The sequence below is a fragment of the Bombina bombina genome, chromosome 1, assembly GCF_027579735.1.
Source record: "Bombina bombina isolate aBomBom1 chromosome 1, aBomBom1.pri, whole genome shotgun sequence".
NCBI classification, from domain to species: Eukaryota; Metazoa; Chordata; class Amphibia; order Anura; family Bombinatoridae; genus Bombina; species Bombina bombina.
Window position 1 is genome coordinate 420,090,779 of NC_069499.1, and position 17,392 is coordinate 420,108,170.

The 17,392-nt window shown below is 33.0% G+C and overlaps 1 protein-coding gene across 1 annotated transcript in view; it reads right to left on the reverse strand.

The window, feature by feature from the left end:
• The window catches only part of ITGB6 (integrin subunit beta 6), a 330,575-nt gene extending 315,219 nt beyond the window's left edge, over positions 1-15,356 (reverse strand). Inside the window, exon 1 of the mRNA XM_053698353.1 lies at positions 15,138-15,356. The gene's annotated coding sequence lies outside the window, so the exon portion shown is untranslated. The remainder of the gene's footprint in view (positions 1-15,137) is intronic.
• Positions 15,357-17,392: the final 2,036 nt, after the last annotated feature.

Consider the following 17,392-nt stretch of genomic DNA (forward strand, 5'->3'; position numbering starts at 1 on the left):
GTAAATAAATGTGAGGTAGAATGATGCATTCAAAGAAAAAAATTAACTTGTTTATGTCAAAATAATGCAGAATATATAAATGCTTATTCCAAATATTAGATTCTATACTATTTATTTCAGTAGTTGTCAAAAACAAATATTTTTCACATTTATCTTTATGCATTTTCCATTCATACCTATCATCAGCTTACAAAACTAGATATCCTAAAGTTTTGTAAGAGTTCTACATGTTGCATTTTTTTCTTTCTAAGATCTGACATTTTATTTCAGCTATTAATGACCTGTGTCAAAATGTGCTGTTTTTGGTTGAAAAATCATAGTATAGGTTTTCAAGATTCAAACCATATGGCTGAATTAATTCCATAACATTTTAGTTCAAACATTTTTATTAAAGCTTGATTTAACAAACTGCACTTCCAAATGCAACACTTTTCCAATTATTATTATTATTATTAAAGAAAGATTAAACAAATTTTCTTTCATGATTCCGATTTTCTTCTCTTAAAGGGACATGAAACCCAAATTTTTTCTTTTATGATTTAGAAAGAGCATGCAATTTTAAACAACTTTCTAATTTACTTCTATTATCTAATTTGCTTTATTCTCTTTATATACTGAACTGAAAAGCATATCTAGATATACTCAGTAGCTGCTGATTGGTTGCTGTACATAGATGCCTCATATGATTGGCTCACCCATGTGCATTGCTATTTCTTCAACAAAGGATAGCTAAATAATGAAGCAAACTAGATAATAGAAGTAAATTGGAATGTTGTTTAAAATTGTATTCTCTACTTGAATCATGAAAGAATTTTTTTTGGGGTTTAGTGTCCCTTTAATATCCTTTGTAAACGGCACAACAATGCACTACTGTTGGACACATTGGGTAAGCCAGTGACTAGAGGCATATATGTACAGCCACCAATAAGTAGATATCTCACAGTAGTGCACTGCTGCTTCTGTGCCTAACTAGGTATGCTTTTTAACAAAGGATACCAGGAATAGCAAGGTATGCTTTTCAACAAAAGATACCAAGAAAATGTAGTAAATTAGATTATATAAGTAAATTGGAATGTTTTTAGATTTTTAGCAGAGTTGCTTAAACAGGAAGAAAACATATTTAATGAAAGTACAACTTGCAGCAGTGAACTTAGTTACATCTCACAATCATTGCAATATAGAGAAGAGAGAGGAAGTCAGCAAGGCAAGTACATCTTTCTCCTCCAGTACCATAGAGAGTACAGAGGATAGACTATAGAATATTAACAGCAACAGTATGTCCTCCAATCCATTCAGATTAGGCACTAGCAATTATTACTGGCACATGTCCTATCTGAATCATGAAAGTTTAATTTTGACTTTACTGTCACTTTAACCTAGCAGTGAGTATGGGGCCGATTTAACATTGTGCGAACAGGTTATGGAGCAGCAGTCTTTAGACCGCTGCTTCATAACTTGTGTTTTTGGCAAGCCTGAAGGCTTTTCCAGAAACACGGGGCATCAAGCTCCATACGGAGCTTGATAAATATGCCCCTATATGTCATGAGGTATATTCCAAATGGTTAGAAAACACTATATAAGATCATTTTCTTTTGATTTTCTTACCAGTGATATTCTATTATTTCTTACATTTAGACTGGGTAAATATGGGGAAATTACATGTAATAGATCTTATCACAGGGCTATCTATCTCTCTATCTATCTATCCATCTATCTATCTGTCTGCCATGTCTGTCTGACTGTCTGTCTATATCTATCCTCAAAATCATTATACAAAGCAGTATGTATAATATTACTATTGCTTAATACTGCGTTACTTTTGGGGGGACCTTAAAAACAATTTCCACCAAGGCCCTCTGTTGAGTAGGTCCACTAATCCAAAAGAGTAGTCAGGGAATCTGGGTCAGCAGATCAGGAATCAGAAGCAAAGTCAAGAAACATTTACCGGAGACTTCAAACATGCAACAAGGCTCACAAGAGTGAAACAACGGGCAAACTATAATGGCGTCAGCATCCATTTATAGATTAAAAGGCATAAAAAAAATTGAGTCATGGGAAAAAATGAATGATGCAGCATGAAAAAATGATGCAACATATACAGTACAAAGAAGCTGTGCAAAAAAAAAGCATGCAAAGGCAAGAGCAAGAGATGCATCACATGAACTTTTTTGCACTGAAAATTATTGGGACTTTTTTTCCAATGTTCAAAATTTGAATTTGTCTTAAATCTCAGTACATCATGAAGGGTCTCTATCCTCTCTATTTGCACACTTAGTAATGGCTTTTGTAGTATCTTTGGTCATCATAGACACAAGTGAAATGTGTTAACAAATGAGCCATCTATGCAAAGTTGTTTGTATTTAAGCCGTGCAAAATATAAATAAAGAAACAAATACATATATTCTCCTCATGGCTATTTTAATTCTCAAATGTATACATTTCCTGCTTTAACATAAGGCTTTTTATTAGTATGAAAAATGCCTCTGACACTGCACTTATGGAACCATATATACCAAGGCGGCTTATTTTTTTAATATTGACCCAAAATTCAAACATACTGCAATTAAATTAGACGCACAATAATTTCTAAACCTGATACAAACTTGACAGCAACATAACTTCACAAAGTAATATAGAATCCATAAATTCTAAAATCTCATGTCAAATTAATGTAGAAAATGGTAAATGTAAATGCTCCCCTCCCAACAACAAAAAACTGAATTTGGCTGCACATACAAAAGCATTAGTTAAAATATAACAGTTTTATAGCTTTATTTCACAAGACCTACTGCTCAGTGTCTCAAACCAGCCTGGAATAAATATAGTACAAGACTTAACTACATGCAAAATATCACAATGATTACTACTGTAGTTTTGTAATGTTTTCTAAATATCCTGCTACAGTTACTATACACTGAAGCAAATTTGACACATCTATATACTGATTTGTTCAAATTTTCAAGAAAAACCAGCCCAAGGGAAATTGTCAAATTCCAAACACTTTTTCTGAGCCATCCCAAAAGCTAAGCTTTTAAATAAACAACATTTAACATAGAATGATGGACTGAATGTGAACCATGTATATGTGCATGTGTGTGTAATTTAGAAATAATTCTGAATGAAAAAAAACACCTTTTAATGGGGAAAATAATTTATTAAGAGTTTTTGTGTTGATTGAAGTAAGGGTAGGTTGGCAGTAAAACATTTTACAGCTCTATCTGGAACCAGCAAAGGTAAAATCCTTATATGCTGATGTCATAATTACAGGTACCTTGTTACAACTATGATCAAGAATCCATTAATTTCACTTTACTACGCAGTGATGACACTGTGCCAAAATGAGGTGGGGTTAACTTTGTTCAAACTAGATTATTATGTGCGCTCAAACATGTACAAATATTTATGTACCTCACTGTGCAGTCATACAAGTCATCCAGATTATCCTGACATTTTACTTCAACTAGAGCATTCTACTCTAGGAGACATGTTAGCTATTTTTATTTATAACAATAAAACAACTGATTTATTATCCTGATTATACACACACACACACACATATATATATATAAGTATATATACTGTGTGTATATGTATATATATATATATATATATATATATATATACAGTTTATGTATATATATATATATATTTATATATATGTATGTATATATATATATACATACATACATACATACAGTATATATATTGCCTGCCACTAGTTGGAGATATAAATCATGATCTCCATTTTGAGCACAACTGATATAATCACAAGGCATGTTATGCCGTTCCAAAAGCTGATTTACTGTTACGCATTACTAAGCATTTAGTTTAATTATACCAAACACTACCTAAAACTTTGTTTATAAGCGGTGGCTTGACTGTATGCTATTCTTAATATATAATGGGGCTCTTTAAAAATAACATTTTTTTTTCCCATAAAATTAAACGGACGGTGTTCTGCGAAATTGTTTTTCTCTTTCCAATTACTTGTTATACCAGCAGCAGAGCATAAAATATATGAGAAGTTGCTTCTTTTAGTTTATTTTGTATAGGAAATAGCTGGTTTTGTTCTTTGAAACCACAAACTATTAAAATGTGTTGAGCTTGCAGGAAAATCAGATTTCCTTATTTTATTTCTATTTATACACATGCTTCTTTATATTACCTCTATCGGTATATCAAAGCCCTATATTTACATAGTCTTGCTTATCTCCCCTACCTCCCACTGGGAGTGCAATTCCTTCTGCTGGCTACGTCTACATAGCTTTTCTATATCTTTCAGTATAGGTGGGGATTCCACAGGCAAAATCAGTTATTTCAAAATACCAAAATAAAGTAAAAGAAGCTATTTGTAAACCATTTTATATAATCTAGCAGGAAAAATGTATTATTTGGATCAACACACCCATTATAAAAAGACAATACAATAGCAATTAGTGTAAACTTCAAGTGAGTAGTAGATATTTTTCTGACAAATTTCAAAGTTATGTCTATTTCCAATCCTCCTGTATCATGTGACAGCCAATCACAGATGCATATATGCATATTCTGTGAATTATTGCACATGTTCCGTAGGAGCTAGTGACTCAAAAAGTGTAAAAATTAAAAGACTATGCACATTTTGTTAATGGAAGTAAATTGGAAAGTTGTTTAAAATTGCATGCTCCGTCTATCTGAATCATGGAAGTTTAATTTTGACTTAAGTGTCCCTTTAAATCATAGTAAAAGAAACAATATGGGGTTGCAGAGCACTATTGGTTCCAAGCAGAAACCAAAGCTGAACCAATCAGCAGCACAGGACCAGCAGTGCTCTGCAAGTCCCGAGCGGTGCACACACACAAACATACACACACTCACTCTCTCTCTCTCTCTCTCTCTCTCTCTCTCTCTCTCTCTCTCTCTCTATATATATATATATATATATATATATACATATATATACATATAAAACACAAGTTTTCATGATCTATGTCAAGATCAAACATTTATGTGTAAATAAGCAGCATTTTGGTAGGAAGTATACTTGTCAAAACAAAATCAAATTAATATAAATTGAAAAATAAATGCCAAGGTATTATAGATCATGACCCAAATTACCTTTCCACATCAAAGGGAGCAGAAAAAGAGAAACTATCTTCCTCATAGAAAATACAATGAGTCACAAAAGTGATAATGTGCAAGATTAGATTGATGCAGTTTCCAATATCACTCCCCAAAATATTTGTAAATGATGTCATTATTGTATTTCTTTTTTTTTTTTAGTTGATTAATAATATGTAGGTATTTAAATGGATGTTTGAATTAAGCTGGGTTTATTTATTTAACAGGTTAAAATACATATGTAACTAATGTTGTATTTTCATAAAAGTCATTGCTTATTATTTGTTTATCAATTGAAATGCTAATCTTTTGATTGTGCTGAGCTCTTGATATTCTGCCTAATTTCAGTGGGAGTTACATAGCAAGACCATGAATCAACACAAGGAGATTGGGGGAATCTGGTGATTAACAAGCAGCGTTCTATCATGAAAGGGCCTGTTTGCACACATGTGAAGAAAGGGTTTTAGTTGCAAACATTTGGTTAATGATGACGGAGTGAACACCTGCTTGTGACTGGAGATGATGAGAAGAAGAAACCATTATTTATCCACTGTGACTGATTTCTTAACTTCAAAAAGTGCAGTGGTTTAGTCTTACATTACTGAGTCATGCCACAGACTTATTCAGTATCTTGGCATTAATGTTCAGTGAATCTTAACATTACTCATTGACATGAGCTGCATCTTAGAAAGTTGGTAGCTGTAGAAGCTGCTAATGCTCTGGAGTTGGCATTAAAATAACTTACAGCTTGTGACTGTAAAAATATATATGTCCAAGAATACTTTGGTTACAATAGATAAGATAGATATGTTAATAAGCTGATATGGTATTTCCAAATATGTCTACACTTTTTGAATAAAGAAATAGTAAACTTAAAAATGTATTACCCATAAAGGGCCAGATTACTAGTGAAGCAATAATAATTATGCGCAAGCGATAAGGGGTTTATCGGCGGTCTTTGCGCTTGTCAGGTTTACCGCTCGTATCAAAAGTTGAAAGTTAACGTGATTGCTTCAGCGCAATTGTGATTTATGCTAGAATGATTACCGCTTTCTCAGAGCTCTGGTTAACTGTTTCGCAAAACAAGAAGGGTCACAAAAAACATCAAAAATACATTACAAAGTACAGTTACACTCATAATAACACCATCTAATAAAAAGGATAAAAAATAAATATTGCACACAATAGTTATAAGGGCTCAAAGATATTAGGGGGGATATTTATAAAGCTGTCAACCGCAAATACACTGGAATTCCGCAGCGTAATTGTGGTGAGCTTGATTCAACCTAGTTATCAAAGCCTACAGACCGGCAAAAGTTGAAATCTGTGACGTAACATACGATCTGCCGGTCTCATTCCGACACAGATCGATGCTTACATCTTTACAGATGTTCTGAATACACATTCTGCACTATTTGACACTTTTTCAAAGTTATCAAATAGTTAACAGGTACGCTTGCGGCTATTCCGGCCCAGCGTACCTGCTTTTTAATTCGCCACCCTGGAGGCCGCGGATGCCGTAGGAATCAATGGGAGTCTATAAGCAGCGAAAGCTTATGTTCGATGCTGCCAGATATGCCATTGATTTATATGGTTGAAAACCAGTAACTTTTACACCTAACACCCTAACATAAGCCTCAAGTCTAAACACCCATAATCTGCCGCCCCGACATCGCCACAACCTAAATAAAGTTATTAACCCCTATCCCACCGCTCCCTGACCCTGCCGAAACTAAATAAATGTATTAACCCCTATCCCGCCACTCCCCGACCCCGCCACAACCTAAATAAAATATATTAACCTCTATTCCGCCACTCCTGGACGCTGACGCCACCTAAATAAACGTATTAACCCCTAAACCTCTGGCCTCCCACATCACTACCATTAACTAAACCTATTAACCCCTAAACCGCCAGTCCCTCACATCGCCATAAACTAAATTAAGCTATTAACTACTAAACCTAGCAACCCGCTAACTTTACATTAAAATTATATCTCTATCTTATAATAAATTAAAACTTACCTGTAGAATTAAAATAAACTATATTAAACTATTAATTAACCTACCCTAACTATTATACTAAAATTACATTAAACTAGCAATTAAATTAACTATATTACATATTAAAAAACCCTAACCCTACTCAAATTATTTAAATCTACTATTAAAAATTACTAAATTACTAAAAAACACTAAGTTACAAAAACAAACAAACACTAAGTTACAAAAAAAAAAACAACACAGTATCAAAAATAAAAACGAATTACACCTAATCTAATAGCCCTTTCAAAATAGTTTTAGAGTAGGGTCTGGGCAGGTAAAAGGGCTAAATGCCCTTTTAAGGGCAATGCCCATACAAATGCCCTTTTCAGGGCAATGGGAAACTTAGGTTTTTTAGATAGGCTTTTTATTTGGGGCGGATGGTTGTGTGGGTGGTGGGTTTTACTGTTGGGGGGTGTTTGTATTTTTATTTTACAGGGAAAAGAGCTGATTTCTTTGGGGCAATTCCCCACAAAAGGCCCTTTTAAGGGCCATTGGTAGTTTATTGTAGCCTAGGTTTTTTTTTTATTTTGGGGGGGGGGGGCTTTTTTATTTTGAGAGCTATTAGATTAGGTGTAATTCATTTTTATTTTTGATACTGTGGTTTGTTTGTTTTTGTAACTTAGTTTTTGTTTTCTTTAATAATTTAGTTATTTTTAATAGTAGATTTAAATAATTTGAGTAGGGTTAGGGTATTTTAATATGTAATATAGTTAATTTCATTTAATTAATTAATTAATTAATTATAATAGTTAGGGTAGGTTAATTAATAGTTTAATATAGTTTATTTTAATTCTAATGGTAAGTTTTAATTTATTATAAGATAGGGGAATTGTAATTTTAATGTAAAGTTAGCGGGTTGTTAGGTTTAGGGGTTAATAGCTTAATTTTGTTTATGGCGATGTGGGGGGCTGGCGATTTAGGGGTTAATACGTTTAGCTAGGGGTAGTGATGTGGGAGGCCAGAGGTTTAGGGGTTAATACATTTATTTAGCTGGCGGCGGGGTCCAGGAGCGGCGGAATAGAGGTTAATACATTTATTTAGTAGCGGCGGGGTCCGGGAGCAGTGGGATAGGGGTTAATAACTTTATTAAAGTTGCGGCGGGGTCCGGGAGCAGTGGAATAGGGGTTAATACATTTATTTAGTGGTGGCGGGTCCAGGAGTTGCGGAATAGGGGTTAATACATTTATTTAGTGGCGGCGGGTCCAGGAGCGGCGGAATAGAGGTTAATACATTTATTTAGTAGCGGCGGGGTCCGGGAGCAGTGGGATAGGGGTTAATAACTTTATTAAAGTTGCGGCGGGGTCCGGGAGCAGTGGAATAGGGGTTAATACATTTATTTAGTGGCAGCGGGTCCAGGAGTTGCGGAATAGAGGTTAATACATTTATTTAGTGGCGGCGGGGTCCGGGAGCAGTGGGATAGTGGTTAATAACTTTATTAAAGTTGCGGCGGGGTCCAGGAGCGGCGGGATAGGGGTTAAACATTTGAGTATAGTGGCGGCGTTTAGTGACAGGATATAAATTAAGTTGGGAAAAAGCCGAATAGCAGCAAGATCGATGACTGTTAGTTAACAACAGTCCGATGCTCATCTCCCCGTACTTGGTGTGTGGCTTTTTTTATAAATATGGAGATCGTATTCAGGTCTGTGGCTGCGATGTTAGGCGAGCGTATTGGTGCAGACGAATGCAGCATAGTGGAGGCTTTGATAAATATCCCTCTAGGTCTCAGGTGTTAGTAAAAAAAGACAGGCAAAGGGTTTAACATAGCGATACATACGTATACATGTGTAAATATGTATACGTATGCATTTATATATATATATGTGTGTACATACGTATTTATGTATTTATAGTGTATATATGTATTTACAGACATATATTTGTATATAAACACATAAATACATATGTACACATATATAGACTTATATTTAAGTGCATTAAAGCCTTTGCAGTTAAGTAGATGAAAACATGTAAAAGCATATTTATGCAACATTCATATTTAAGAAAGTGTTAAAATGTTCTGCACATAACAGAATATGTTCTATTTTTAAATAGATATTCATATATATCTGTATATATCTTTACCTATATATAATCATCTATATATATATATATATATATATATATATATATATATATATATATATATATATATATATATATATATATATATATATATATATATATATATATATATATAGGTATAAATATATATTGTACCAAAATACCATAAATAGAACATATTCTTCTATGTAAAGCAAAATGGAATGCAAAACATTCATATTTTCATGTCGGGGTAGCGTACTTGAGAATATGCAATCGAGTTTGCGTGCAACTTGATTGTTAGTTTTTTTCCACTTTTGTTTTTGCTCCATTGATGTCTATGGGGGAATACGTGAACGTGCACACGATATTCAAAGTTCGGCTTTTTGCGCTTGTTGGGTTAGCATGAGAGTGAAAACAGTTTACTTTCAACTCATAATACGAGCGCAACCCAATGTGCACAAAAAGCTTACTTCTAGGGTACTTAATTCTCAAGCGGGAGCGTTATTTAGTGCTCCACTTGTAATCTAGGCCAAAATATTTAATTATGCAGTATTAAAAAAAAATCGCAATGCACTTTCATGAAATATTTTGCCTGCCATTTCTGTAATTTATCAGAAAACTGTAGTTTTCATGCTCACCGGAGATGCTGGAGTGCATTCTGCAAAATGTAGAACACTGACATTACTACATGCTGGAAAGCGATTGGTTGATATGTGCAGGAGCTTGTTTATATTTGTCTCTAATTGGCCAACTAAGGGAAGTAAGATAAACACATTTCAGTAAAACATTTAAGGGGCACAACCCAGACACAATAAAGCTTTATTTTTCTAACAAAATTAAAGTGTAAATGCTTTTAAAACCTTTGTTTTGCATTCAGATCTTTCAGAAAAAATGAATAATTCCTGATGCATAAATAAAAATTACTTTAATGCCCTTTTAATTTAAATTATAAGGGACATTAGTGAATGTGGGAGGATAGCTTTGAGATGCACTTAAAGATTTTAAAAAAAGCTATACTCCTACAGTTGTACTATATTTACCTTTCATAAATACCATACAAATAGAGGTGAAAACCATGTAATAAAAAGCATATAATAATAATACTCATAATGATTATAATGCTATTATTAGTTGTCTCAAAAAATGTTCAAATAGACTTGGACAAGAGCAGGAAAAAAAACCCACAAACATTTAAAGGGACAGTCTACACCAGAATTTTTATTCTTTAAAAAGATAGATAATCCCTTTATTACCCATTTCCCAGTTTTGCATAACCAACACTGTAAACCTTCAAAAATAAAATAAACTATTTAAACAAACATATATTAAAATTATTTTTCCTAATTATATGTTATGTGTATTAAAGTTTTAATCTAATAAACTCAAAATACAAATTCCCTATTTTGCACTCCCTCCGTTTACCTAATTATGCAAAGCCATTCACAGATGGCTCTACATATAGCCCTCGGGAGCGCGCACCTCCATATTTAACCCCATGATTCCTTTCTTTTAGCAAGGCTGTCAGTAGGAGGAGTATTTGTCTCTGTCTCTATCGTAGTCACGTGATTGTTACTCTCGACGCGCGCGAGTGAGTAGTGTTTAGCAAGTGCACATTCATTTCTACACGCTTCACACTACGGAGACATGCGTGTATGTTTTAGTCCCAGTGCACATGTGACCAGGATCGTGCATTGTCCCTTAGCATATTCACTTAGCTAATTTGAATAATCAATCTCATAGGTCAATTGCTTTGAGCCATTTCAGTGACTTTCTGTAATTTATATGTAATGTACTTTATTTACACATGCAATGTATTATCTATGTACTTTGGTAACAGAATATTAGGTGTTAAAATACACGGTTTTATGACCCTTTAATATACGTTTTATCTCTATAATTACCTTGCATCTAAGCCTCTGCGGACTGTCCCCTTATTTCAGTTCTTTTGGCAGACTTCCATTTTAGCCAATCCTTGCTGACTCCTTGGTAACTCCACGTGCATGAGCACAATGTTATCTATATTGCACACATAATCTAACGCCCTCTAGTTTTGAAAAACTGTAAAAATGCATTCAGATAAGAGGCGGACTTCAAGGGATTCGAAATTAGCATATGAGCCTACCTAGGTTTAGCTTTCAACTAACAATACCAAGAGAACAAAGCAAAATTGATGATAAAAGCTTATTGGAAAGATGTTTAAAATGACATGCCCTATATGAATCATTAAAGTTTATTTTTGACTAGACTGTCCCCTTTAATTAAAATCAATTTATTGAACTAGCACTATTTTAAAACAAAGAATTGAAAAATAGGAGATGGAGAACATCATGTCAAATGAGTATGATTTTGGAAAAGGAACATTTCTAATCCATTATATTTTTTGTAAAAAATATTTTTACTATGTCACAACCTGATTGCACTGAAACATTAAGATAAGTGAAACGAATGTATAATCAATATTAACAGTAATCCAAAAAAATTCACACATAGTCAATAAGACATTTTTAAGATCTACATATGACGACTTAGGTTAATATGATGGTCTATGAAGGTAATTATTACCATTGATTACTACTTACTAATATTATTTAATCATTAATATTTGTCATACTGTTAAGACATACTACCAAGTATTTACTGATACAATGATATTTAATGATTTACTTGTGATTATGGAACTGGACTTCCATTTCTAGTACCCATCTTGCATCTAATAATATCCTTTAAATAACAGGACAAAGTTCACGTCCACAGCCTTGTATATGTAGAAAAACTTTTAATAAAGCAAACAGACAAGTAGCAGAACAGCAATGTTTTGGGCTCACATGCCCTTAATCATGCATGATTAAGGACATGTGAGCCCGAAACGTCGCTGTTCTGCTACTTGTCTGTTTGCTTTATTAAAAGTTTTTTTTACATATACAGTGCTGTGGACGTGAACTTTGTGCTATATATACTTTTGGATCTTTGCAGTGGCCCTGAGTCCAGCGTGCACTACCCAGGAGGGTCTATTCAGGTGCTGAGCTATGTTTGTTACTTGCTTTTACATAAAGGGAAGCACTAGTGTAAAAAAAAATTAAAATATTTTAAGCAAATTCCCTTTCTTCACCTAATATTTAAAGGGGCAGTAAACACTTAATTACACTATTTGTTTACAATTATTACAATACATTTTTGTTATGCTGCTATAGAATAACATATTGACCAAGTATAAACTTTTTTTTCAAACATATAAGCTTCTTGTTTGCTACAATTGTTTTCTAATAGGCCAACTCCACACACTATTTGCTTTATTTCGAGGAGCCAATCTGGGCTTGAGTCTGCAGACAGCAAGACTAGCCACAGCCATGGTGTTAGTATAGTTTTGTAGTTGTTATCAGTTAAAACCAATTAGGGAAAGATATGTAGAAAGGTTAGTCGTGAAAGTCAGCAGGCTGCATTTGAGGCTTTGAGAAGTTGAAAATCCTCAATTTTCAGAGCTAAATAAATAATGGAAGTATAATGCAAAGTTGTTTCTACACATATAAACACATGCATACATAACTACACATATATAGAGTTATATATATATATATATATATATATATATATATATATATATACAGTATGTGCATTTTAGCCCTTTATAGTTAAGTAGCTGAAAACATGAAAAAACATATTTATGCAATATTCATATTTAAAGTCTTGCACATGAATAGGATGTTATTCTAAATTCAGCTTTTTACACTCATCGGGTTAGTGTGTGAGCAAAAACAGTTTACTTTTAACTTGTAATACAAGCGCAACCCAATGCACGAAAAAAGCTTACTTCTAGCGCAGTTAAGCTCGAGTGGGACCGATTAATAACGCTCAATTTGTAATCTGCCCCAAAATCAGCTATTTTAATTGACAAAAATAAAGGTAAAGGAGATATGTGTAAACAATTTAATACACTCCAGCAAGAGAAATTAATTATCAGGAACACATTAAAGGGGAGAAGATTTTATGATACATTGTCCCTTTAAAAGGATTAAACTAAAACCTGTGCTAACCTGAGCAGAATGGATGACCCCTCATTTTGCTGAGGCAAGAAATAGCAATTTGTGCTGCTAACATGAAAAAATAATGGTAACTTTTTATACCTTTGTGTACTTTTTTAATCACAATAATTCAATTCATCATATCAATCACACAGAATGTAATTACTACTAATGACAGTGGTATTAATAAACAGCATTTAAGCAAGTTTTTTTCCTTACTTCATCTATAGGAATATTTCTAAGCGCATTACAAGAAGAAAATAGTTTTTTGTCAGACTTGAGGGGGCTTTTCCTTCTCCACCAATGGTATGTCAGGGAGTGAGCAATGAAGGAATCTTTTCCATAGCTTGAAACTTTATAATTGACGGAAGCATGCTTATTTCTAACAAAGCTGCCTGCTTGGTTGCTAACCTATGAATAAATGGTTTGGACTTTTGTCACTTAGTTAAAGGGACATTATGCACTCAATTTTTCTTTGCATAATTGTTTTGTAGATTATCTATTTATATAGCCCATCATTTTTTTTTTTTTAAATAAATGTATAGTTTTGCTTATTTTTAAATAACATTGTTCTGATTTTCAGACTCCTAACCAAGCCCCAAAGTTTTATGTGAATACTGTCAGCTACCTACTCCAGCTTGCTCCTGTTTGTGTGAAGGGTCTTTTCATATGTAAAAGAAGGGGGAGGGGGGAGTGTCTTATTTGCCACTTGCAGTGGGCTTTCCAGCTGCCTTTTCAACAGAGCCAAACTGACAGCTTCTAAGTAAGTTTTTAAACAGTTTTATACTGGATTTTTATATCAGTATCTGTGCATCTTATTCTTTATAGTAGTGTCTATTACATGCAGTTATATGAAAATGAGTGTATACTGTCCCTTTAAGCTTTCATGGAAAGGAGTTAAGTTTAAAAAAATATAACAAGAGCATAAGCAAAAATTAGTAAACTGTGAAGTGTTATTTTTATATTACTTTTTAAATGTACACGTTCAAAATATAAAAGCTTAATTCTGACTTTTGCGCCCCTTTACCATAGCTCTGTTTATCAGATTGCAAAAAAATGTGTTTGCTTTCCAGCGACATAAAAAGTATTGAGAACAACATTTTTAACCCCTTAGATGCCACCTTGCTAGACAGTGTTTTGCAGTCTGATTTGATGCAGAAGGGGTTAAAAACCTGTGGTGTAATGAATACTGCAAGCCACGTGCATTATCAAATCCATTTGAAGAAGTAAGAATAATAGAAAGAAAGAGGTTTGTTAACGGTAACTTCAGTCATTCTTACTAGACCACCATAGCCCTGACATAAGAAAACAGACTTTCTTTGAAATCATGTTTAGTGCGGGATAACACTGATAAGACCATAATGCTTTTTCATGTTGAGTTCTTTACATTTAAACCTATATCTTTGTTTTTGTATCTAGCAATCTACACAAATTTCACCAAACTGAAATATTTACATAAGGCGCTTAAGCTAAGGTTGTTTTAATTTTCAAGGAACTCTGGGAATATGACTCAACCAGTATAATGTAGATGCTGAAACGTGTAATGTTAGATCATGAAATAAATCCCACTAGTCACAGACTGTTCTGGAATGATAGAACAATGTTTTATGTTTCCGACTTCATGTTTGATCTTTATAAATTTGTACTTTCAATTGAATTTATTCTGCATGAGCTAACCCCTGTTCTTTTTTTTTTCCCTCTTAGTTGTCCTAAAAAAAAAAGTGTTACTATTTATTACTATTTTTCTTTACTATTATCAGAAAAAGCAATTGAAAATAATGTGATTTTTAAATCTTCATCACATTTCTTATTTGAGTTATCAGCATATTCACATTACTCACTAGGCATGATACAATAATACGTAACTTAAATATGTTGCCAACAAACATTCCGGACACCTCAGTCTATAGATTTCCCTTTGCTCACTTACCTTTAAAAAGATCAGCTCTGATATCACAGAAGGTTTAGCTGGTGAGTAGAGTCCATCCTTAAAGTCTGGATATGCTCCATAATCTTTTATAATTTACTCAAACAGATTGAAAGCATTTTAATTTTAAGAGTGGGGATAAAACCAGATTAATTTTAATTCACTTCTGAGTGATCTTCTTGATAAAGCACCTCATTTCCAAGCCTACTGGGATAAAGAACAAGTGAATCACAGGATACTTGGTTGATATACATAAAAGACCAAGTGTTAAGTTAAAATTAGATTGACAAGAAAATGTGCTAGCAAACCACTAGCTGACAAATGGCAAAGTTATGCCTGTGTATTACTTATTCCAGTGCAGCATGTGGCTCCCCCCACCTTTGTATAAGAAAAGTGTCAGACCAGGGAATGTGGAGTCGAACAGATGCAGACTAAAAAATGGGTTTTAAATATGAATCAAAATATTACCACATACTATATATGTATTGTTTAAGTCTAGTTTAAAATATATTGTACACATTTTTTTTAAACGTAATTTTAAATTATTTTAGTACAGTATGCAACAGTTTATAAATGCACACATCCTTGCATAAATTCATTTTAAAAATAATATTCTACGTTCAATGCAATAACATGATGAAATGAAGCCTCATTAAAACTGTATGGGCTAGATTATAAGTAGCGCGCAATTTACAAGTTCAAAGTAAACACATTCGCTCGAGCACAAACAAATTTAGCTTGTACACCAACTACAACATAAATGCATTAAAATAAAGTGTTACAGTCATATATGCACTATCTGAAAATTGATTTTAATAAAACATGTGTATGTGTATATATATATATATATATGTGTGTGTGTGTTTATAAATATGTGTATTTATGTATTTATATAGGTATATATAGCTATATACACACAAACTCATATATGTATATATATATATATATATATATATATATATATATATATATATATATATATATATATTTATATACACTTTGGAGCCCTTTCAACTCAAATACCTTAAAACTTAAAAAAAACAAAAACAAATTTAATCATATATATATATATATATATATATATATATATATATATATATATATATATATATATTTAAAAATAAAAAGAACATTTTCTTCTATGTAAAGAACATTGGAATGTAATATATGCATAACTACCTTTGGTTTAGGGCTGTTGGTCTAACTCGGATCAGCCAATCGGATTGAACTTCAATCTTATTGGCTGATTGAATCAGCCAATCAGATTTTTCCTACCTCAATTCCGATTGGCTGATAGAATCCTATCAGGCAATCGGAATTGAAGGGACGCCATCTTGGATGATGTCACTTAAAGGTACCGTCATTGTGTAAGAAGACTCCGGATTAAGAGGATGGCTCTGCGTCGGCTCCTTGGAAGATGGCTCCGCTCCACTCCGGATGGATGAAGATTGAAGACGCCGCCTGGATGAAGACTTCTACCGGATGAAGGACCTCTTCTGCGCACCTTGGATGAAGATTTCGGCCCGGTTGGGTGAAGACGACTCAAGGTAGGGAGATCTTCAGGGGGTTAGTGTTAGGTTTTTTTAAGGGGGTTTGGGTGGATTAGAGTAGGGGTATGTGGATGGTGGGTTTTAATGTGGGGGGGTTGTATTTTTTTTTTACAGGTAAAAGAGCTGATTACTTTGGGGCAATGCTCCGCAAAAAGCCCTTTTAAGGGTTGGTAAAAGAGCTGATTACTTTGTAATTTAGAATAGGGTAGGTCATTTTTTTTATTTTGGTGGGCTTTATTATTTTATTAGGGGGCTTAGATTAGGTGTAATTAGTTTAAACTTCTTGTAATTATTTTTTTATTTTTTTTATTTAGTGTTTGGTTTTTTTTGTACTATTGTTTAGCTTATTTAATTAAATTTAATTGTAGGTAATTGTAGTTAATTTATTTAATTAATTTAATGATAGTGTAGTGTTAGGTTTAATTGTAACTTAGGTTAGGATTTATTTTACAGGTAATTTTGTAATTATTTCAACTAGGTAGCTATTAAATAGTTATTAGATATTTAATAGCTATTGTACCTAGTTAAAATAAAAACAAAGTTGCCTGTAAAATAAATATAAATCCTAAAATAGATACAATGTATTTATTAGTTATATTGTAGCTATATTAGGGTTTATTTTATAGGTAAGTATTTAGTTTTAAATAGGATTAATTTATTTAATTATAGGAATATTATTTTGGTTTATTTAAATTATATTTATGTTAG